The 24,417-nt window shown below is 42.5% G+C and overlaps 1 protein-coding gene across 1 annotated transcript in view; it reads right to left on the bottom strand.

The window, feature by feature from the left end:
- SETD4 (SET domain containing 4) overlaps nt 1–24,417 on the bottom strand; it is a 145,038-nt gene that overhangs the window by 5,679 nt on the left and 114,942 nt on the right. The gene's annotated exons all lie outside the window — the stretch shown is intronic.

Below are 24,417 nucleotides of genomic sequence, written 5' to 3'. Positions count from 1 at the left end.
TAACCTCACCTCCCCACTTCTGTACTTTTCTCCTTCGCATACGTACTGAAAATTCTCTGTATTAAACTCCTTTTTTGAAATACCTACAATGGTTTCTAAACAGAAAATATACTGACCAAACACTGTTATGGCTTGTCATACAATTTATTCCCATAAACTGAATTTTCAATGAAGCAAATTTTAATCAGGTGGTTTAAAGATGATGCTAAAAAAGTCATCTCATTCAGTCTGCCAAATCCATGGCAGAATTAGGAATAAAAGTTTTAATTACATAAATTGACCTTCTAAGATCCCATAAAATACACACATGGTCCAATCCCTTCTCCAAATAGTTTTGGCTTCGATTTTATGTTTCTTGTTGTCAGTTTGTCCATCTGGGCCATGTGGTGGCTTGCTGCAGGACCTCAGGCATTGTCACTGAGTTTACATGGCTGTTCCCTGACCTAACGAGGCAGGTATTGAATGCCAGCACTTTGATCCATGCACATGCACGGGTTATAGACATAAGAGCTTCCCAAACCAACTGGATAGAGTCCCAGTGGGAACAGTCCACGACATATTAATCAAAGTCAAATGGCAGAGCAAATTGAACTGGTTCATTAATTATGAAAATTCTCTCACAAAGTGACATCTTGTTAACTATGTGGAAGCTTAGCACATTTTCACATGCTCCTTTTTGTCTACTCAGATCTAAAATGTCACAGTTAGTAATGAATCGAGGTTTTTCTACGCCTTATTTAGGAAGAAAAAGCAATTTCATGCCTAACCCACATCTAAATATATACTCGTATGTTTACCTAAGCCCACTATGTGGATAGAGGTAGCATGTTGGTAAAAGGAAGTTTGCAATGCCAGAATTTGTTTTACAAAGATATATAGAAGGAATTGGGAACATCAGTTTTGGTTATTTTAAAGCCTTTGGATCCACGTCAAGTGCCTGCGTACCCTGAGCTAACTGGAAAGATTCAACTGTAATATGAAAAATTGGCCTTATTTCTCTAGGTTTCTTAGCAAAAAATAGTAAGGAAAAAAAAAGTGAGGTTCACTTAAAAGAACCTCAGTTCCCTGGGTCTTTCCTTCTCTCAACATGTGGATATGAGAAGTTTAAGAAATTATTGGCCTAGGTATACACAAGTCAATAGGTGGCAAAATGGAAACCATGTATTTTGAATAGCAGAGCAATATTCAATATCCCCTTACTATAGTCAGGCCTTTTTTATAGACTCAGATGGCCATTGGACACTGTTTGACTTGGAGGGTTCCTAAATATCTCAACTGCCTGATCTTATGACAACATCTGATCAGCAGAAATCCTTTCTGCTTCAGTTAGTTTACGGGTCTGGCTGCCGTTACAAAGGCCATAGTAACAGTGACTTAAACTGATAGAGGTTAATTTATTTGGCATAATGATCTGATCATACATATTTACAGGCTGTCATCGTGCTCCATAGCCTCAAAGTCCCAGGCTCATCCTGTCTTATTGCTCTGTCATTCAAAACACACGGTTTCCATTTTGCCACCCACTGACTTGCGTATACCTAGGCCAATGCATACAGGCCAAATGATAGCCCTGCACACAGAACCCCAAGGCCACATTCCCTTGACCAGAACATAGTCACACAGTACTTCCCATTGCAAGGGAAGCTGGGAGACAACTTTTGCCCTGCATTGCCGTGCACCCAACATTACTAAAGAAAAAAGGGCAATGGTTACCAGCCACCTCTGCCACATTCTTCCTTGTGTTCAGGCGCTGTGTGCCCCTAAGTGTTGGCACAGACGAGGCACAAAAGAGATACTTATTAAATGAACAAATAAGCAAATGAATGGATAAAATTCTTAAAGGGATATTCATTTAAAAACAGATATGAGGAGGGGCGCCTGAGTGGCTCAGTCGGTTAAGCATCTGACTGTTGATTTCAGCTTAGGTCATGATCTCATGGTTCGTGAGATAGAGCCCAGTGTTGGGCTCTGCGCTGACAGGGTGGAGCCTGCTTGGGATCCACTCTCTCCCTCTCCCTGCCCCTCCTCCCCTGCTTGCTCACTCACACTCTCTCTCTCTCTTTCTGTCTCTCAAAATAAATAAATAAACCTAAAAAAAAAAAAAAAACAGATATGAGGACAGATTGTTAGGATGTTCATGGTTAGGTTTTCCACCAACTTCTCAGAAGTGAAATTTAGCTTTAATTAGGTAATTTAGTTGATTTAGACAACATATATTTGTATGTCAGAACCAGAATAGCAGTGTAAATATTCTGCGGATGACTCCATCATATTTTTCCCCAGCATTTCCCAAAACCATACGGTCATGGAACCCTTTTGTCAGAGAACATCCATATTCATGAGACTTTCATGAAAAACATCCTCCTGCTTAAAATCTTAGCAGAAAGGTAGAATTCAACTATTCATCTTTTTAGATAGGACCTTTTCAATCTGTACATAGGAAAATAAATTTTAAAAAGGAAAACAGTGAAGCTACTCTGTAGGGTACTATAATGAAGGATACATGTAATCATGCCTTCGCCAAAACCCACAGAATGTACGACACCAAGAGTGAACTCTAATGTAAACTATAGACTTTGGATGATTATGATGTGTCAATGTAGGCTCATCAGTTGTAACAAATGTCCCACTCTGGTTGGGGATGCTGAGAATGGGAGAGGCTGTGCACACGTTGGGGCAGGAGGCATATGGGAAATCTCTGTACATTCTGCCCAGTTTTTCTGTGCATTAAAATCTCTCTAAAAAATCAAATCTATTTTAAAATAAAGCAACAACAGAGAAGTCTTCTCATAGCACACTAATAATAGTCCCATGGTATCTTCCCATGGCTGTGAGTAACTCATAGGTTGACCTGCCACCTTACATGACATCCTCACTTCCCCAGTGATTTCTCAACAATCATGGGGGGTTAGAAACATCAGGGACTTCAAAATGTCATCGAAGCCGCCCATCTGCCTTCAGATCCTGATGTCACTACACTGGCAAGAGAAAACAACATCAGAGCAAGGCCTCATGACATGATCTCATTCATACCCAGGGTCTGGATAACATCATTTCCACTTTAAGTAAACACTAAAAAGGCAAGATTATCCAGACAGACAATCTTAGATGCACTATATTTGTGGAGTAAGGGGTGGTAACCAACAGTCCCAGGAAATCTGGCATTTGTTCGGAAAACACGCCTGGACTTTGAAAGGGCTCTGCCTAACACATTCAGTGTATGCCCAGAGGTCTTTGAGGAAGTGCACTCATAAAGATGATACGACTGTGCTAGAAACAGTGATTGATCTACATTCATGCTGCAACTCTCACTTAAAAGGGAAGTAAGTCCAGTTCCCCTTTGAAACAGCTTCTCGACAGCATATGGCCGCCAACCACTATGAAAGCAGTAATAGGAATGTTGTAGCAGTCTTGAAATTCCACTGTGTTGTAACGATGCTCCCTTTATCCATCCAAAAGGAGTGAGGGTGAGGAGCAGGGAGGGTGAAGATTTCGGCTGAGAATACGCTCTCAGAATTACAAAACTCCATTATTTAACAGAGAGACTGGGTCATTTGTCTCATTTCAAAGAAGTGTTATAAAGTATTAATTAAAAGTCAGGGTGCCTGGGTGTCTCAGTCCATTGAGCATCTGACTCTTGATTTTGGCTCAGGTTATGATCCCAGGGTCATGGGATCAAGCCCCCAGTCAGGCTGTGCACTGAGTATGGAGCCTACTTGGGATTCTCTCTCTCTCTCTCTCTCCCTCCCTCCCTCCCTCTGTCCCTCTCCCCTGCTTACGCTCTCTCAAAAAAAAAATTTTTTTTTTAATCAACGTTGGAGACCCCCTTTAAGTAACATAGTTCAGGGGAGGAGAGCTGAGGAGGAAGTTAGTTGAAAACAGTTTGGAGCAATCTACTAGCCAATCATCCACACTCTTCCATCAGAGTTTTATTTCTTTTTTTTTTTTTTTTAAAGAGTTCTTTAAATTTATTTATTTATTTTGGGAGAGAGAGTGCAAGCAGGGTAGAGGCAGAGAGAGAGGGGAGAGAGAAGATCCCAAGCAGGCTCTGCACTGTCAGCACAGAGCCCAATGTGGAGCTCAAACTCACAAACGTGAGATCATGACCTAAGCTGAAGGCAGACGCTTAACAGACAGAGCCACCCAGGTGTCCCCCATCAGAGTTTTCATTATTCCATTTATGAATTCTGAGTCTCCAGAAATTAAAAAAATACTACTTCTCAATCTATCTAGGCAGGAATCCATTTTATGAAGCTAAGTATGGAGACTGAAGAAAGCTAGATAATGACAGAAATAATCGTGTTCATTTTAAAAAGAAAAAGGTCAGGTTTGATTACGGTAAATATTAATGAAAAACATGTGTTATTCAATGTAGTCACTAAAAGGATGGAAATGTTTTCAAATGTGATTCATTCCAACTGAAACAGGAAGAGAAGTAAAAACATCAGCATCTAACAAGGCAGTTAAGCTGCTATGTCAGAGCAGCTCTGCCCCTTGGGGAGGAAACTGCCCTCCTCCCTGTGGGAGCTCGACCCACTCACTCCAGCCAGAAGTCTCTGGAGAAAGTCACTGAGCCACGAGCGTGCGCATGCGCGTGTTACCCCCTCACCCCCGATACACACCCACACCAGCCAGAGAGAGTGAAAGGGAGAGGGGCTACACCAACCTTTAAGAACCAGGGCAGCCAAAAGACATCCTTCCAAGAAGGAAAGGAATCAAGGGGGGAAAAAAAGCTTATGGATAACTCAGGTCAAAATGGTGGAAGAGAGTTGGCCAATTTCTGGATTCAGGGGTCCTGAAACAAAGAGCCTGTCAGTAGGCGCTTCGGGTCAGGAAGCGGAGCCGACTTGGAAGGAAAGGGGACGAGGCCCCGCAGAAATAATACACTGCATGCGTTCAAACAGGCACGCCTTGGGGATTTGTAAGCTGAAGAGAATGGCCAAGAGTTATTTCTGAAGGCTAGAAACACGTACAGAAAATACATGCTTCTAAAAAGGGAGGGTTGTGGAGTCGGGAGAAAGGGATGACCTTGGCTTCCGTGAGTCCATGTTCCTACTTTAATTTCCTAAACCAAAAAATACTTCTGTGCAGTGATACTTTGAAAGCCCACAAGCAGAAAACCTAGCTGAGCATTAGCCAGCAAGAGCTGCCAGAGAACATACACTCTCGTATTTGCCTACCTTCCTTGGAAGAGAAGCCACGGGCTCCAAGTTACAGAGGAGTAAAGGGGGTATCATTCATTTTGATTTTTTCAAGATTTTATGTTTTCAAAATTAGATGGAGTCTTAATCAAAAATATTGGGGCGGGGAAGGGGGAGTCAACTGCCCTAGGAAGGCAGATACAGCTACGTTATTGGGGGGCGCACCAATCTAGACATCTGCTCCTGACTTGCCCTGGGCTCAGCCTCACATGACCACCCGGCTGCACTGGACCCTCCCCCAGGGGCTCCCACAGACCCTCAGCCTTTGCGCCCCCACCTGAGCTGGGTGCCATCCCCTCCTTCGCTCTCTCCCTCCTCACCTTCGTCTCCCCTTCTCCTCCCAGCCTTCCCTGCCACTCTCTGCTAGACCTCAGTTACTGAAGTCACCGTCCTTACCATTGACAACGCTGGAATGTTTTGGCACCCCCTGCTTAAAAGAACTCCGTAACCCCCCTCATGTACAGGTTGACATCCGAAACTTCCGGGTATGGTAGGAGGAAGCTCTTCATGTCCAGGGCCCCCACTTATCCATTTCTCCGCCCATCCTATGTTCCCGACACTCCAGAGAGCCCTGCAAGCCTCCACGGCTGAGCACACTCCAGGGCCCGGGACATCTCCCCTCCATGCGGGCACCCTCCTCCTCTTCTCTGCCTAGGGAACTGCGACCCCCACTTAAGGGCTCTGCTGGAGCATCACCTCTTCTGTGAAGACTTCCCTAACTCCCCAGGCAAAGACAGCCCATCTTTCTTACCCTCCCCACAGGTCTCAGGTTTGTAGAATAGCACTTACCCTGCTCACTCATAATCATTCTGCTTTTAAGATTCTCTTCCCCAGCGAGCATCGAGGGCGAGGAGATAGCCTGCGAATCTTCGTATGTGAGCCCTCAGCACCTTAGTCACCTCGCCTAAAACACGCATCCTGCTGTGTTGTCCTCCATAGCGCTGACACACACGCGGCCTGCTCATCTTTTCTCTGTCTCCCTGCACTAGAGTGTGCGCTCCATGAAAGCGGGCACTTTTGTCTAATCTGTTCTCCCCTCTATCACCAGTTCCCAGAACAATGCCTGGTCCACCCAAAATGATCAGAACAGGATTTGGCACATGTGATGCATTGGTTGTTGAACGAATGCTGAAGTCCCACCCACCCCTTAGAACATTCATGGATTTTCTTCCACCCTTTTCTCCACCTCTCCGGAGATCCTGCAACAGAGGCAGTGAGGCTCTCACCTCCCATCCTGTCATTCCGTGAGCGTATTTCAACCTTGCCTCTAAAGAGAGTATAAAAATCCCAAAGGCAGGTGCCATGACTTTTAAGAAAGAGACAATTAAATATAACTAGTGCCAAGTGCTTCCAAATGTATTATATCATTTCGTTTTCTCCCAAACATCCCACAAAATTATTTCATGATTCCAATTTGGTATCTCAGGCAACCAAGGTGCAAACTTACCCAAGTTCACGAGGCCTTTAAATAACAGAGCAAAGACTCAAACCATGTTTGACTCCAACATTGGTGTTCTTTCCACTACCCTACTCGACTTTTGGTTACTACAGCTTAGCGTTAAGTTTTCCCACAAATATAGAAAAGCCAAAAGAAGAAAACCAGTCATGTACAAACTCATCATCCAGACAATCATTATTAACATTTATATTCTATGATTTAGTCTTTTTCACTCTACATATTTTTAAATAATTGTAATCATACTAACAACTGGTTATACCACCTTTCTAATTAATATTTTCATTTGTGTCCCATATTTATAATGAATATTATAATGATATGATAGTTATTGTGTTTACCCCTGAAGACATTTTTCATGTATTTTTTAAAAATTTTTTAATGTTTATTTATTTTTGAAGGAGAGAGAGAGACAGAGCATGAGCGGGGAAGGGGCAGATAGAAAGGGAGATATAGAATCTGCAGTAGGCTCCAGGCTCTGAGCTGTCAGCACGGAGCCCAACGTGGGCCTCGAACTCACAAACCGTGAGATCATGATCTGAGCTGAAGTGGGACATTTAACTGACTGAGCCACCCAGGCACCCCTTTCATGTATTTTTCAAATGTATACTTTTTTCCCTTGTGACTTGCCTATTCTTTCTCTACTCATCTCTTTGAGGCCTTAATAATTTCCTTGTACCTGTTATAAAGCTCTTTCTAACCCTTGTGTGAATTCTTTTCTTTTCGATTTATCAATTATCTCACCCAGTAAGTGCCTAGCATCATGCTGAATACAAAATGGGTGTGACATAATATTGTTGATTAATCATTGAAAATTATTCAACCAACCCAGTGACCAAGATTAACATCACCAATGATATGTCATATTGATATTGTGTATTCCTGAAATGATTCAATGATAAAGGCACTTTATCTCTGTGGTATTCTTCCCCAAACTCCATAACCCCAGTCTAATCATGAGAAAATGTCAGACAAACTCAAGCTAAAGGACATTCTCTGAAATACTCGACCAGCAGTACTCTTCAGCAATGTCAAGGTCATAAAAGGTAAGGGAAGACTGAGAAACTGCCACAGATTGGAGAAAACAAAGGAGACATAATGACTAAATTCAACATGGTATCCTGGATTAGGTTCTTAATAGAAAAAGGACATTAGTGGAAAACCTAGTAATACCAGAACAAAGTCTGCGGTCTAAGTAATACTAGGGCACCAACATCAATTTCACGGTGTTGCTAAGTAAGCCATGGTTAGATAAGATGCTGACATGAAGCGAAGCTGGTTAAAGAGTATGTAAGAACGGCCACTTTCCGACTCTTCTGTAAATCCAGTTATTTCAACATTAAAAGGGTTTTTTTATTATTATTATTTTACTTTAATGATTCACTCTGGATACATAACCAGCATCACTTCACAGAAGATCACATTTTTACTCTACACAATCTTAGCTCTTTCATCAACAACTGCAAATGACAGAATAAAAGAACTGTTTACCGGATTCGTAATAAATCAGAAGATAGCTAAGACCCAAACAAGTATGATGTATTGGATGTGAGTTTGCCAAGTTGGAAGAGAGATCAGAAACATGATTAGGTCATTAAGACAGGTCAAAATCACCTTTCTAAGGCAGGAAAAGTAGACCAGACAAGCTAAAGGACAAGTTCCCCTAAAGCAGCACGGTGTGCTGGAAACAGCCCGGGTTCTGAAGCTGAACCCTGGCACTGCCCATCTCCGGTTGGTTGGGACCTGAGGAAAGCAAACAACCTTCCAGAGTCTTGGTGTCTTCAAATGTGAAATTGAAATAGTAATATTTCTTTCGTGGGGCTCAAGAGTAAGGGTCAGCAAACTTTTTCATCAGATAGGAAATATTTTATGTTTTGGGGCAGATGATCTCTGGCTCAGGTGTCACCTCTGCCAACATAGCTTGGAAATAGCCATAGACTCTGACCAGAGTCTTAAAGAAGATCCTAACTGGGGAGGGAGAAGAATAAGGAAGAAGAGATTGATAACTTTCATGTGCCACAGAACTCCCCCAAGCCAAAGCCAGGATGTAGCACTGTATAGAGCCCTCTATTTCTAAATGTAAATACTGTTCATGTATTAGCACCCTAGGAATACAGTAGCAGTAACACATGTTCGATATGTTATTTTTAAAATATTCAGTACAGGGGCGCCTGGGTGGCGCAGTCGGTTAAGTGTCCGACTTCAGCCAGGTCACGATCTCGCGGTCCGTGAGTTCGAGCCCCGCATCGGGCTCTGGGCTGATGGCTCGGAGCCTGGATCCTGTTTCCGATTCTGTGTCTCCCTCTCTCTCTGCCCCTCCCCCGTTCATGCTCTGTCTCTCTCTGTCCCAAAATAAATGAAAAACGTTGAAAAAAAACTTAAAAAAAAATATTCAGTACAATTACAGGAGAAAGAAAAATAGATGGGATGGATGGAACTCAAAGAACATATTACTTATACAGTTAGGAAGCCAGTGGCTTGTGCGAAGCAGGTGAAACACATTGATGTGTTAAGTAAATTGATGTGTTAACCACAGGCAGCGAGTAAGCATATAGCACAATCCAGAAGATATGCTGTAGAAATAATAAGTTAGCCATATAGAACATGTAAAGATAGAATAGATTGAAGTTATTCTCTTAAAAGGGAGGTGGAACAAACAAGTGTTACCAGTAGATAAAATGAAGTATAAGAATCAAGTCATAAGATCCAGATCATGAAACCTTCAGGCTAATAGCTTTTTCATCCCTCAATTGGTCATTCATTGATGATATCCATTATGGTCCCATTCTGGCCCCATATGTGCTCTGTGCTCAAAAAACACACTTTTTTGTGGTGCCTGGCTGCCTCAGTCGGTAAAGCATGTGACTCTTGATCTCAGAGTTGTGATTTCAAGCCCCACGCTGGGTGCAGAGATTACTTAAAAATAAAATCTTTAAACACACACACGCATTAAACCCACAGTCACCATATTAGTTTCCCATTATTTCTATAACTACCACAAACTTAGCAACTTAAAAGAACTGAATTTATTATCTTATGGTTCTGGATGTCAGAAGTCTAATGTAGGTCTCATTGGGCGAAAACCAAGGTGCCGACATGCCTCCATTACCTTATGGTGGCTCCAGGGAAGAATTTGTTCCCTTGGGTGTATTAGTTTGCTAGGGCCGTGTAACAAAATACCACAGACTTGAGGCCTAAACAACAGAAATTTATTGTCTCACAGTTCTGGAGGCTGGAAGTCCAAGATCAAGATGTCAACAGTATAGATTCCTTCTGGGGGCCTTCAGGAAAGGATCTATTCCAGACTTCTGGCTTGTAGATGGCCATCTCCTCCTTATATTTTCATATGCTCTTCCCCTTTGTCCTTGTTTGTGTCCAAATCTTCCTCTTCTTATAAATACATCAATCATATAGGATTAGGGACTACCCTAGTGACCTCATTTTAGCTTAATTTCCTCTGCAAAGACCTTATCTCCAAATATGGTCACATTCTGAGGTACTGGAGGTGAGGACTTCACCATATGAATTCAACAGAGGTGGAGGACACAAGTTAGTCCATTCACACTTGGCTTTTCCAAATTCAAGACACCACCTGCATGCCTTGGCTTATGGTTCCTTCCTTCATCTTCAGGGCCAGCGGTGTAGCATCTTTAAACAGACATCTATCTCTCTGACTCTGTTTCCATTATCACATCTTCTCTAACTCTGACCTCCCTGCCTCCCACTATCCCCAAAGGCCTCCTGTCACTACACCAGGCCCAGCAGATAATCCAAGATAATCCCCCCATTTCAAGCTCCTTTATCACATCTGCAAAGTTCCCTTTGCCGTATGAAGTTATATATCCATAATTCTAAGGACTAAGACAAGGACATCTTTGGGGGTCAGTATTCTGCCTAAAACAGCCACTAAGCAGGTTAATTGGTGACCTACAGCCATTGGCCGGATATCTTCCCAATAGATATCCAAGTATGTGCTGGTTACAGCACCTTCCATCCACTGGGCCCCCTTGTTTAACTTCCACTCTAGTCCTTGTAATCACATCATTGTCAGGGAAGGCTGATGCAGCAGATACAGGGTCAAAAAACAGCCCAGGATTCTAGAATCCTGGAAGTATGGTGCCAGGTGCGTTCACTACCCCATCAGTTTCTTGTTGCTTTTCATGGTATGTTTTGAATTGATTGAATAAACTGTGTGATTTAAGCATCTCAATTGGTCTGTGAAACTTCCTGTTCCATGACAGCTGGGATAGCCTGCCTGGCAGGGTATTAGAGGCTACCAATACATCAAGGTCATTTTCCACACGTCATCTGCTTTCATACAGATGCAGATTTTTCAGTTAACAGAGAACTCAGTGAAATTACAGGAAGGCAAGGTCCAGGACATGGGGCTTGGGCTCAGGGAGGCTAGTCTTGGGTAGAAGCCAGCGATGAGCAGCCCAGAGTCCCATGAAGGTCTCAGCATCAGAGGACTGGGTGGTGACAGAGTATCCACCATCAAGGAGAAGAACCCTGCAGGCCAGCGTCCTCTTAGCACATTGCCCAGGCCAGCCCTGCTTACACAGTGCCTGTGGCTCCTGGCAAGCCAGATTCCAGGAGCATTGTGTCAACTTGCTTTGAGGCACTTAGACACACCAGTGAACTCGGAATAATGTGAGCAGTCTGACAGCTGGGACATGAACAGGAGGGCAAGGAAAGGAACAGTGAACAGAAATCCTGTCTCCCCTTTAGTGCTGCTTCTGAGCTATGACTTTCATAATTTATGGAATCCAGAGCAGAAAAAGAAAGTTAAAAAACTTATGCATCCATAGATTTTAAAAACTTTCTGCCTTTTTCCAAATACCAAAATACCAAAAACAGAAAGATTCCAGATTTCAAGATGGAAATATATGCTTAATTTAATTTTTGAGAAAGGAACACCGTTTGAAAAACATTAACAGGTGTTCTTGTATACCAAACGTTGAGTTCTAGAAATAAATTTTTACTTCAAAAAGCCTTTAGAAAGTTAAATTAATATCCTTTTCATTCAATGTAAGTCTTTTAGAAGTTTTAAAAAAAAGAGCTTTTATCAATAGTAATTGTCACTGGAATGCTTTCAAACCCCTACATTTTGGATTTCTTATTAAAATGGGATGAAATGTGGCAATGCAAGCTGGTGCAGCCACTCTAGAAAACAGTATGGAGGTTCCTCAAAAAACTAAAAATAGAACTACCCTATGACCCAGAAATTGCACCACTAGGAATTTACCCAAAGGATACAGGAGTGCTGATTCATAGGGTCACATGTACCCCAATGTTTTTAGCAGCACTATCAGCAATAGCCAGAGTATGGAAAGAGCCCAAATGTCCATTGATGGATGAATGGATAAAGAAGATGTGGTATATATATATATATATATATATATATACACACACACACACACACACACACACACACACATACATACACACACACACATACACACATACACACATATAATGGAGTATTACTCGGCAATCAAAAAGAATGAAATCTTGCCATTTGCAACTACATGGATGGAACTGGAGAGTATCATGCTAAGTGAAACTAGTCAGTCAGAGAAAGACAAATATCATACGACTTCACTCATATGAGGACTTTAAGAGACAAAACAGATGAACATGAGGGAAGGGAAGCAAAAATAATATAAAAACAGGGAGGGGGACAAAACCGAAGAGACTCATAAATATGGAGAACAAACTGAGGGTTGCTGGAGGGGTTGTGGGAGGGGGATGGGCTAAATGGGGAAGGGGCACTAAGGAATCGACTCCTGAAATCATTGTTGCACTATATGCTAACTAATTTGGGTGTAAATTTTAAAAAATAGAAAATAAAATTTTTAAAAAATGGGATAAAATGTGTCCTGCCTGGTAAAAGCACACGGGGAGTTACAGGGACCATGCCAAAAACACTTTGTTTTCTATTCCAAATTCTAAGTCAGGATAAGCCTAACACACGTGGGTGTGTCATCGACATTGAGCCCACCACAATGATTGGAATCAAGTGTTTCCTTGAGCAACAGGCATCATTAATAATGCATAGGTGACAGCTCACCAGTCTCTCCAAGTGACAGAAGATCCTATAAACCCTATGAAGCTCAGTAATTGATCTCCACATTCCAGGGTTATAAAAAGCTGCCTTTTCTGATAGAAACCTTCATAGTTAAGCTTTCAGGAAATAAATGATACAGGTATAAGGCAAGGAGAAAAATAGTTTACTTCCAAGAAAAGACTAATCTAGGTTTTATGCCACTGACATTGTCATATATGAAAAGACGCTATGTGAGAAATACCTCCTAAAACTCAGATACAACCCTAGTTTCAGAATTCCCTGATCTGACCCTGAATTTATAACCAAAAGAATAAAGAACTCTCCCTGAGAAAGGTTGCATTTTGCTTTCATATCAAGAATACATTTGTCCTCCCTGTAATTCCAATTACAGATACTTATTCTAAGGAATTAATCAGAGATGTGAGAAAAATGCATATATAACAATATTTATTTCAGGATCAATTCTCAAAGTAAAAAATCTGAAACGATCGAAGTGCCCATCAGTAGGAAAATCATTAAATAAAGTGAAGAACAGGCAAAAGATGGAATAACACATTGCCTTTAAAAACTGGGTTTTCGAAGAGTATTTAATGATTCGGAACTATGCCTATGATATAATGCAATATGAAAAGGAGTATATAAAATCATAAATATAATCTGATTTAAATTTTGTCTCTAAAATGATTAGAATTACTATTTTTATGATACTTTCCTGTTTTTTCCAAAATTTCTACAATGGAAAGGTATCACTTCCATTACTGGCGGGGGAGGGGTGAATATATTATTCAAAGAAATGGATTTATCCCAAAGAAAACTGCCCCTTTCCAGTGCTACTATTTTTACAGTAGCCCAGAGCACGGACGGAGAGGAGATTACAGGGAAGTTTCCAGTGACCACACCCTCCAAACTGTTTCTACCCAAACCCTCGCAAGGCATCTCCCTGGTTAAAATCGTGTCTACACCCCCAGGGGAAACACTACTACAGACACTGAACCAGCCCAACTGTAACTTTTCAGTTACACTGATGGTTCAAAGTTTGACAACAAAGCAGCGTTATTAGCAAAGTGGGCTCTGTCTGTTCAACAACAGACGATCCTGCCCTCCACCCCCAATATTCACAGATAAGCAGTTCAACAAATACACCATCTGCTCATACAACACTTGCAGGGTTCCAGCACTCTGTGTAATGATACAGAGTGTGCTGTCCATGTGTGTGAGCGGCATGTGGGCAAGACCGAGAGGGGTGGGGAGGGAAGGAAGAAAAGGGGGAGAATGTTCACACAAATGACTGAAGACTGGGCCTGGCTAATCTAAAAATTCACTAAGCATAAAATTATTTAGCATTTCCAGGATAGGGAAGAACACATCTCTAACCCTGGCTTAAAGGAGAACAGCCCGTCTGTTTCTTCTTCCAACCACTCAACATGAACATCACCAGCTTTGTCTTATGCCTCTGTGTACACAAGTAGTCTAGAGCACTTGAAACTGGTGCCCAGTGAAAAGGGAGAATTGAGTTGTTCTTTCAACAGGATTTCCTAGGCTGAACTGCATGCATCATCCACATGTGTTAGTGAGCACGCGGGTTAGTGAAGATTTGGCACGGATATGGAGAGACATCTAGTGGCCAGTTGGGTGAAAAACAGGGCAACAGAGCCTGCAGGATGGCATTTTATTTGATAAATAATTATTAAGCATCTAATGTGTCCTAGGCAGCAGGCTAAATCTGGGGGAATACAAGGATTAAGACCCCAAAAAAGGAAGAATTTTTCATAATTTGTAAATGTATCACATTAGAAAATTCCTTTCTTCTGTTGTCTCTATGAAAGACAAGACAAAAATCCTACATTCAAAACAGAACATCCCTTAGAGGAAAACCAGATTATTCACTTTCCTATTTAAAGGCAATTATTTTCCAAAAGCTCTAGAAATATTCTACATCAGTAATTCCAAATTTGAAATACACATAACAGGCTTTCTTTCTTTGATTTTTGTAACAATTTTCCCCTATTCCCTCTCCCAACCCAGAAGGCTGAGCCATATAGAAATACTGCTCTTAAAGTAATTTTAGGGGCACCTGGGGGGGGGCAGTCGGTTACGTGTCCAATTCTTGGTTTCGGCTCAGGTCATGATCTCACAGTTTCATGAGTTCGAGCCCCACATTGGGCTCTGTGCTGACAGCGCAGAGCCTGCATGGAATTCTCTCTCACTCTCTCTCTCACTCTCCCTCTTTCTCTCTCATGCTCAAAAATAAACATTAAAAATAAAAACAAAAAATAAAAGATAGGATGAACTGTTGCTATTGATACCCTTGTGTCCTCCCTTGTTTCCTTCCCAAATGGTCAGTGTCCACTCCATGCAGCCTTCCCAAAACCCCCCAGCCCACAGCAGGGCATCCACGGAGCTGACTGAACCTTTGTGACCATTTTACAGCCCGGCTTCTCTAGGTTGGCAGCCCCGTGACACCTCTTTCCAGACCTTCATGACAGCACCCCTGTGGCACCTGTGCCTACAGAAAAGACTGGGTGGGGGGCACGCTGCATTTCCCTCCTGTCACAGCTGGCCCCCTTTCCTGTCAGCCTGGTGCACAGTCAAGGCCCTGAACCAGCTCACTTGCTGCCCTCTCCTTCTCAGCAAGTGCCTTCTTGTGGTTCTGAATATCAGCACCTTGCCAGGCTGAGCCCGCAGAGGGGATGAACTGGGGTCAAGACCTATTTGTCCCCATGCATGTTCTCTCTCACACACACACACACACACACACACACACACACACACTCGTACACCTCCTCCCCATTTCACAACACAGTCTTTTTTTTTAATTTACATCCAAATTAGTTAGCCTATAGTGAAACAATGATTTCACGAGTAGATTCCTTAATGCCCCTTACCCATTTAGCCCATCCCCCCTCCCACAACCCTTCCAATAACCCTCTGATTGTTCTCCATATTTATGACTCTCTTCTGCTTTGTCCCCCTCCCTGATTTTATATTATTTTTGCTTCCCTTCCCTTATGTTCATCTGTTTTGTCTCTTAAAGTCCTCATATGAGTGAAGTCATATGATATTTGTGACTAATTTCGCTTAGCATAATACCCCCTAGTTCCATCCATGTAGTTGCAAATGGCAAGATTTCATTCTTTTTGATTGCCGAGTAATACTCCATTGTATATATATATACCACGTCTTCTTTATCCATTCATCCATTGATGGACATTTGGGCTCTTTCCATACTTTGGCTATTGTCGATAGTGCTGCTATAAACATGGGGGTGCATGTGACCCTTCAAAATAGCACACCTGTATCCCTTGGATAAATACCTAGTAGTCCTATTGCTGGGTCATAGGGTAGTTCTATTTTTAATTTTTTGAGGAACGTCCATACTGTTTTCCAGAGTGGCTGCACCAGCTTGCATTCCCACAAGCAGTGCAAAAGAATTCCTCTTTCTCCACATCCTCACCAACATCTGTTGTTGCCTGAGTCATTAATGTTAGTCATCCTGACAGGTGTGAGGTGGTATCTCATTGTGGTTTTGATTTGTATTTCCCTGATGGTGAGTGATGTGGAGCATTTTTTTTCGTGTGTCAGTTGGCCATCTGGATGTCTTCTTTGGAGAAGTGTCTATTCATGTATTTTGCTCATTTTTCACTGGATTATTTGTGTTTTGGATGTTGAGTTTGATAAGTTCTTTATAGACTTTGGATACTAACCCTTTATCTGATATGTCGTTTGCAAATATCTTCTCCCATTCTGTCAGTTGCCTTTTAGTTTTGCTGATTGTTTCCTTCGCTGTGCAGAAGCTTTTTATTTTAATGAGGTCCCAGTAGTTCATTTTTATTCTTGTTTCCTTTGCCTCCAGAGACGTGTTGAGTAAGAAGTTGCTGCGGCCAAGATCAAAGAGGTTTTTGCCTGCTTTCTCCTTGAGGATTTTGATGGCTTCCTGTCTTACATTGAAATCTTTCATCCATTTTGAGTTTATTTTTGTGTATGGTGTAATAAAGTGGTCCAGATTCATTCTTCTGCATGTCGTTGTCCAGTTTTCCCAGCACCACTTGCTGAAGAGACTATCTTTATTCCATTGGATATTCTTTCCTTCTTTGTCAAAGATTAGTTGGCCATACGTTTGTGGGTCCATTTCTGGGTCCTCTATTGTGTTCCATTGATCTGAGTGTCTGTTCTTGTGTCAGAACCATACTATCTTGATGATTACAGCTTTGTAGTATAGCTTGAAGTCTGGGATTGTGATGCCTCCTGCTTTGGTTTTCTTTTTCAAGATTGCTTTGGCTATTCGGGGTCTTTTCCGGTTCCATACAAATTTTAGGATTATTTGTTCTAGCTCTGTGAAGAAGGCTGGTGTTACTTTGATAGGGATTGCGTTGAATATGTAGATTGCTTTGGGTAGTATCGACATTTTAACAATATTTGTTCTTCCTATCCAGGAGCATGGAATCTTTTTCCATTTTTTTGTGTCTTCTTCAATTTCTTTCATAAGCTTTCTATAGTTTTCAGTGTATAGATTTTTCACTTCTTTGGTTAGATTTACATAGTCTTTGATAATGACAATTTCAGGAGATGAATGAATAAGTGGTGACCACTGTCATAAAACCAAGCTTGCTCACCCACAATGCAGAAAGTCTTAGCTGTCCAAAGAGAAGACCAGGTCAACAGCCCAAGGTCAGAAGAAAGGACTGTGTGCTTCCAAATGAAAAATAGCCAGAGAAATTACAAAGAGAATCATAGTAACTAATCAAATTGGAAGATTCAGAATTTACCTTCAGACAGGATTTCCTCTGTTCACAACTGCATACACACATCCATGTTGGGACAGACCAGTGGACCAGCAGCACCAGCATCAGGCAGCCCCAGCTCAGTCCCATGTCACAGCCTCCAGTAACGATGGTCATGCTGCCCTCCCCCAGGCCTGTACCCACATCTCTCTCAGCCTTACAGCCTGCCATAGGGTGGCCATCGCCTCCATGGCCCAGGACAGTCTCCCTTTACACCTGTTAACCTGGCATAAATATTGTTAGCGCCCTCATTAATTACAAAGAGTCCTGGTTTGGACAATAAATTATATGGCCACTTACTTTGGGGGACCTTTCTCCCCACCACATACCTTTCCTCTCTGACTTGCAGAGTCAGTTCTAGCATGTGACATTCACATTTGTGAGTTCCCACCATGTGCCCTGGCCCTCTCCATGGTTTACAGAGGCCAGCTGCGATACCTTCTGGATCATCTACTGATGAAAAAGGTAAATGGCTCACACATGCCTTCTGTTCTCTCCCTTCCTCCTTCAACCAAATTGAAAAATAATAGCATCAGATAACCGTGTGCAAGTATTTTCAACAGTACAGATAAACTAATGCATGGGTCCTGTCAACTGAGACATATTAGAAAATAAGTACAGTAAAACCTTGGTTTGCAAGCATAATTCATTCTGGAAACATGCATGTAATCCAAAGCACTTGTATATCAAAGAGAATTTCCAGAACCATTAGCTCAATTGTGATCATGTGATGTTGAGAATCATGTACTACTTGTATTGCAAGACATCACTCATTTATCAAGTTAAAATTTATTAGAAATGTTTGCTCATCTTGCAGAACACTCGCAGAACAAGTTACTCTCAATCCATGGTTTTATTGTATCTGTGAGTAAGGGAAGATACTCGGTGTAAATAATCATCTGCGAAAACTTGCAGGGAGGCTTCATTCAAAATTTAAATAGGATGAAATTCACAAACATCATTATTTACTCATAATTATTAGTGACTCTCAAGAAAGTAGCAGAGCATAGTTCAAATGAACATTAGAACTGACATGTATGTGTAAATAAGTCTACTTTATAAATGTCATCATTACCCTGCCAACTGTGAACATGTACCTCCCACCACGTGGTAGACACTCAGCAAGTACTTGTTGACTCTTTTATTAATAGAAGGGGGAACGGATAAAGAACCTGAATATGAGACAGGAAACCATCAAAACCCCAGAGGAGAAAGCAGGAAAAAACCTCTCTGACCTCAGCCGCAGCAATTTCTTACTTGACACATCCCCAAAGGCAAGGGAATTAAAAGCAAAAATGAACTATTGGGACCTTGTGAAGATAAAAAGCTTCTGCACTGCAAAGGAAACAATCAACAAAACTAAAAGGCAACCGACGGAATGGGAAAAGATATTTGCAAATGACATAGCAGACAAAGGGCTAGTATCCAAAATCTATAAAGAACTCACCAAACTCCACACCCGAAAAACAAATAATCCAGTGAAGAAATGGGCAGAAAACATGAATAGAAACTTCTCTAAAGAAGACATCCAGATGGCCAACAGGCACATGAAAAGATGCTCAACGTCGCTCCTCATCAGGGAAATACAAATCAAAACCACACTCAGATATCACCTCACGCCAGTCAGAGTGGCCAAAATGAACAAACCAGGAGACTATAGATGCTGGTGAGGATGTGAAGAAACGGGAACCCTCTTGCACTGAAGGTGGGAATGCAAACTGGCGCAGCCGCTCTGGAAAACAGTGTGGAGGTTCCTCAAAAAATTAAAAATAGATCTACCCTATGACCCAGCAATAGCACTGCTAGGAATGTACCTAAGGGATACAGGAGGGCTGATGCATAGGGGCACTTGTACCCCAATGTTTATAGAAGCACTTTCAACAATAGCCAAATTATGGAAAGAGCCGATGAATGGATAAAGAAATTGTGGTTTATATACACAATGGAGTACTACATGGCAATGAGAAAGAATGAAATATGGCCCTTTGTAGCAACGTGGATGGAACTGGAGAGTGTGATGCTAAGTGAAATAAATCATACAGAGAAAGACAGATACCATATGTTTTCACTCTTAGGTGGAACCTGAGAAACTTACCAGAAGACCATGGGGGAGGGGAAGGAAAAAAAAAATAGAGAGGGAGGGAGCCAAACCATAAGAGACTCTTAAAACCTGAGAACAAACTGAAGGTTGATGGGGGGTGGGAGGGAGGGGGGGTGGGTGATGGGTATTGAGGAGGGCACCTGTTGGGATGAGCACTGGGTGTTGTAAGGAAACCAATTTGACAATAAATTTCACATTAAAATGAAAAAAAATAGAAAAAACTAGAAGGGGCCCCATTTCTCAGGCCATGTTTGCAGGCAGCTGCACAGGGGTGGTGAGTTTGGGCAAGCAGTCAGACGCACCTCGCTCTGAAGCCTGGCTCTACTGTCTTTAACGTCTTCAACTTCAAACAGTCACTGAACCACGCTGAGTTTGTTTCCTACTCTGTGAAATAGGGGAAGAAACGACCCCTTCACATTGTTATAATAGTGCATTTAAAGTGCTGAATGCAGGGGCGCCTGGGTGGCACAGTCGGTTAAGCGTCCGACTTCAGCCAGGTCACGATCTCGCGGTCCGTGAGTTCGAGCCCCGCTTCGGGCTCTGGGCTGATGGCTCCGAGCCTGGAGCCTGTTTCCGATTCTGTGTCTCCCTCTCTCTGCCCCTCCCCCGTTCATGCTCTGTCTCTCTCTGTCCCAAAAATAAATAAACGTTGAAAAAAAATAAATTAAAAAAAAAAAATAAAGTGCTGAATGCAGGGGCGCCTGGGTGGCTCAGTCAGTTGGGTGCCTGGCTCCTGATTTCGGCTTGGGTCATGCGCGATCCTGAGGTCACGGGGTTGAGCCCCATGTCACGCCCCATGCTGGGCATGAAGCCTGCTTGGGATTCTCTGTCTCCCTCTTCCTGTGCCCCTCTCCCCCACTCACATACTCGCTCTCTCTCTAAAATAAAATAATAATAAAGTGTTGAACGCAGTGCCTGGCATCTAGTAAGCTTTCAGTCCTTATTTTTATCTAACAGATACGTGTTGTGTTTATTAAATGCCAGTCCCTGTTCTAAGCACTTCACAAATATCAATTTATTTAATCCTCAGAAAAACTCCCTGATGTAGATGCTAGATGTTAGTACTATCCCCATTTCACAGATGAAACCCGGGACAGAGAGAGTTTAGGTTGCCTGCCCAGGGTCCCATTGGTTAGCACGCTGTCAGTCTGGCTCCAGAGTCTACCCTCTCTGCCAATGTGCTCAGCTGCTATTCTATTTTGCTACATTGGTCGAGCCCACAAAGGGAACCATTAGAGCCCACTGAGCCCCAGTGGGGCTGAAACGGAAGGCCCACAGGTAGTATCTGGCACATACACCTGGACACAAGGACAGTCACTGTCATCGTGACACATCAGGACATGGTGACCGATGAGATACTCGATCGCCAAATGATTCTAGCTTAAACCCGGATGGGTCCTGCATTGTGTTATATTCCTTTAGAGAGAAATGACTTCTGTTTTCTCCTTTGCACTGATCTGAATCATCCTGGAGAGAAGATGAATCCAGTAGCACAGGCTTTCCAGGTAAAGAACCAAAGCCAAATTATTCCTTCAAGAGGCAAGCATTTTAAAGGATCCTGCCGCTTTCATGTTTAGAAAGGACACGTAAGTCAAACTGCGCTTCAGAAATACATTCAGTTGAGGGGCACCTGGGTGGCTTGGTCAGTTAAGTGTCCAACTTAGGTTCAGACTGCGATCTTGCAGTTGGTGAGTTGAAGCCCCCCATCCGGCTCTGTGCGGACAGCTCAGAGCCTGGAGCCTGCTTCAGATTCTGTGTCTCCCTCTCTCTGCCCCTCCCCCGCTCATTCTCTGTCTCTCTGTCTCTCTCTCTCAAAAATAAATAAACATTGGGGCGCCTGGGTGGCGCAGTCGGTTGGGCGTCCGACTTCAGCCAGGTCACGATCTCGCGGTCTGTGAGTTCGAGCCCCGCATCAGGCTCTGAGCTGATGGCTCGGAGCCTGGAGCCTGTTTCCGATTCTGTGTCTCCCTCTCTCTCTGCCCCTCCCCCGTTCATGCTCTGTCTCTCTCTGTCCCAAAAATAAATAAAAACGTTGAAAAAAATTTTTTTTTAAAATAAATAAATAAATAAATAAATAAACATTAAAAAAATTTTTTAAAAAAGAAGAAACACATTCAGTTGAAAAGCACAATTTATTGACCCCCTGATCTCACTAGGCCGAGAGCATGTGAGGGGCAAAACCTGAGACAGTTGTATTGTGTCCCCCAAAAGAGCTACAGTGGAATCCTAATTTCCCACATCTCAGAGCGTGACCTTATTTAAAGGGAAGGTCTTTACAGAGGTAGCCAAGTTCAAATGAAGTCATTAGGATGGGTCCTCATGCAATTTGATGAGTGTCTTATGAGAAGGGGAAATTTGGACACAGATGGGCACATAGATGATGCAACAAGACAAGAAGACAGCCGTCCACAGGCTATGGAAAGAGGCCTAAAACAGCAACTTTCCTCGTGGCTGTCACAGGGACCCAACCCTGCTGGCCCCTCAATGTCGGACTTCTGGCCTCCAGAACTGGGAGAGGATAAAATTCCGTCCTTTAAGCCACACAGTGCATGGTACTCTGTTACACAGCTCGAACAAGCTAAGACAGATTGGGTAGCAGGTTTCTGAACTCAGACAAGAACTGAAGGTCACCCAAGAGACACATGAATGAGCAGATATTCAGTTACACAGGAGCCCGTGCCCCCGAGGGAGACCAGCAGATTCGTCGTGGTCAGGGTGGGAGGTGTTCACATGATCTGAGCACCGAGGATCAGCCACCTGCTGTCCCCATCCTGCTCAGCTCCCCTCTGGCCAGCCCAGCCCAGGGCAAGCAAGTCCCTTGCTCTAGCACCTGCCTAGAGAACGCTGTCTCCTTATGTGACTGGCCTGTAGGTCTCCCGACACCTACTTGATTACGACCTGGGTCAGCCTCAGCTCCTAGAAGGGACAGGCATATGTCAGTGTGTTTTCCTCCACCTAGATTAACCCTTCATCTAATTGGCAGACATGTAGCAAATGGAAACAGTTGAACCCAAGGGCGTTACCCTGTAAAAACAGAAGTCCTTCTCCATATTCCTTCTCCAAAAGTCTAGTCTACCTTTGTCCTTGACCTCAAGCCTTTCAGAATAAGTTATGTATTGGTCTGTGTGCCCCAAAGCCTCGGTGCTAACTCTGACCACCCATCTGACAAACATACCACTCTGCCCTCTTAACTCCCAAACCCTCTGCATCCTTGATGATTGCTGTTGGGGGTCTGATGCCATGAAAGAAAAGACAAATATAAGAGTATTGAGGCTGGTTTGAGGTCTGGAAAATATTGCATTTACATTCAACACCAGATTGAGCTGAGCCCTTCAGATTTGGAGGAATCACCTCTCTAACTAAAGTTTAATCACTTCCATGGCTTGGAGAAAAAAGAGAATGTATAGGATATAAGTAAGAAACAAAAGAGGCAGTGTCATGTATCTAACTACAGTTTTCTTAATATAAAATATATAGATCTTGATTCCCTTCAAACATCTCTCAGAGGGGGAGAGACAGAGAGAGAGAGAGAATCTTAAGCAGGCTAAGTGCAGAGCCCAACATGGGGCTCGATCCCTGGGATCATGACCGGAACCAAAATCAAGAGTCAGATGCTCAACTGACCGAGCCACCCAGGCACCCCAAGGATCAAACAGTCTTAAATTAACCATTTAAGCCTTAACCATTCCTAGTATAGGCAAAGAATATTTAATAACATGAGGGACATATTTGTACATCAATGTTAAAGGGAAAAAAGCTATAATGTAATATACCTATAATCACACACAATGATTTTCTATATGTGTAGAAAAAAGGAAATACTTCACATAATGGCATTTATAGCTGAGTGATGGATTCCAGGTAATTTCTTCACCTTATGTATTTTCCAAATTTACTATAAAGTGAGTTTGCATTACTTTTTTCATCAGAAAACAATGCTATAGTTTAGCCTAACCATTTATCAATAATACACATACTTTATAAGTATATGAATACTGATTACTTTTCGCATGCAAGCGATGTTAGCCCATTACATAACATGTTATAACCAAACTCAAAATTCATTACAAATTGTGTACAAGAACACCTAGAAACACAAAATACACACCTCAATCAGAAATTAAAGAAAATACATGAGTTGTTATTTGGGCAAGGATAGCTTTTGGTAACTGACTCCGTTTGCTACTAGAAATACATGCCCCCTTGGCCATGTGCACCATTCACCTGTCCCTCACTCACTCCAACAGCCTGCTCAGCACCACACACCCTGCCACTGCCCCAAACAAATGCTTCGATTACCCACAGTCCTTAGCAAAACTAGGCCAGTGTCCAGGGCACTGGCTCCTCATCTCACTCACACCTATGTCAAAGATGTAAAATTTGGTGTAGATGCTTGAGCCTCAATGTTTCAAGGTGTAGACCTTTCAGCCAACACTGTAGCCATTACTATGGGGCCAAAGGGAAGAACAGTGATTATTGAACAGAGTTGGAGAAGTCCCAAAGCAACAAAAGATGGTGTGACCATTGCAAAGTCAATTGACTTAAAACATAAATGTAAAAATATTGGCACTAAACTTGTTCAAGATGTTTCCTCATCATCAGGGAAATATGAGTCAAAACCACAATGAGATACCACCTCACACCCATCAGAATGGTTAACATTATCAACTCAGGCAACAACAGATGTTGGTAAGGATGTGGAAAAAGAGGAACCCTTTTGCACTGCTGCTGGGAATGAAAGCTGGTGCAGCCACTCTGGAAAACAGTATGGATGTTCCTCAAAAAACTAAAAATAGAACTACCTTACAACC

This window comes from Felis catus, chromosome C2 (assembly GCF_018350175.1).
Source record: "Felis catus isolate Fca126 chromosome C2, F.catus_Fca126_mat1.0, whole genome shotgun sequence".
Classification (NCBI taxonomy): domain Eukaryota; kingdom Metazoa; phylum Chordata; class Mammalia; order Carnivora; family Felidae; genus Felis; species Felis catus.
The sequence above is the reverse complement of the archived record's forward strand: the minus strand, read 5'-3'. Positions and strand labels throughout refer to the sequence as shown.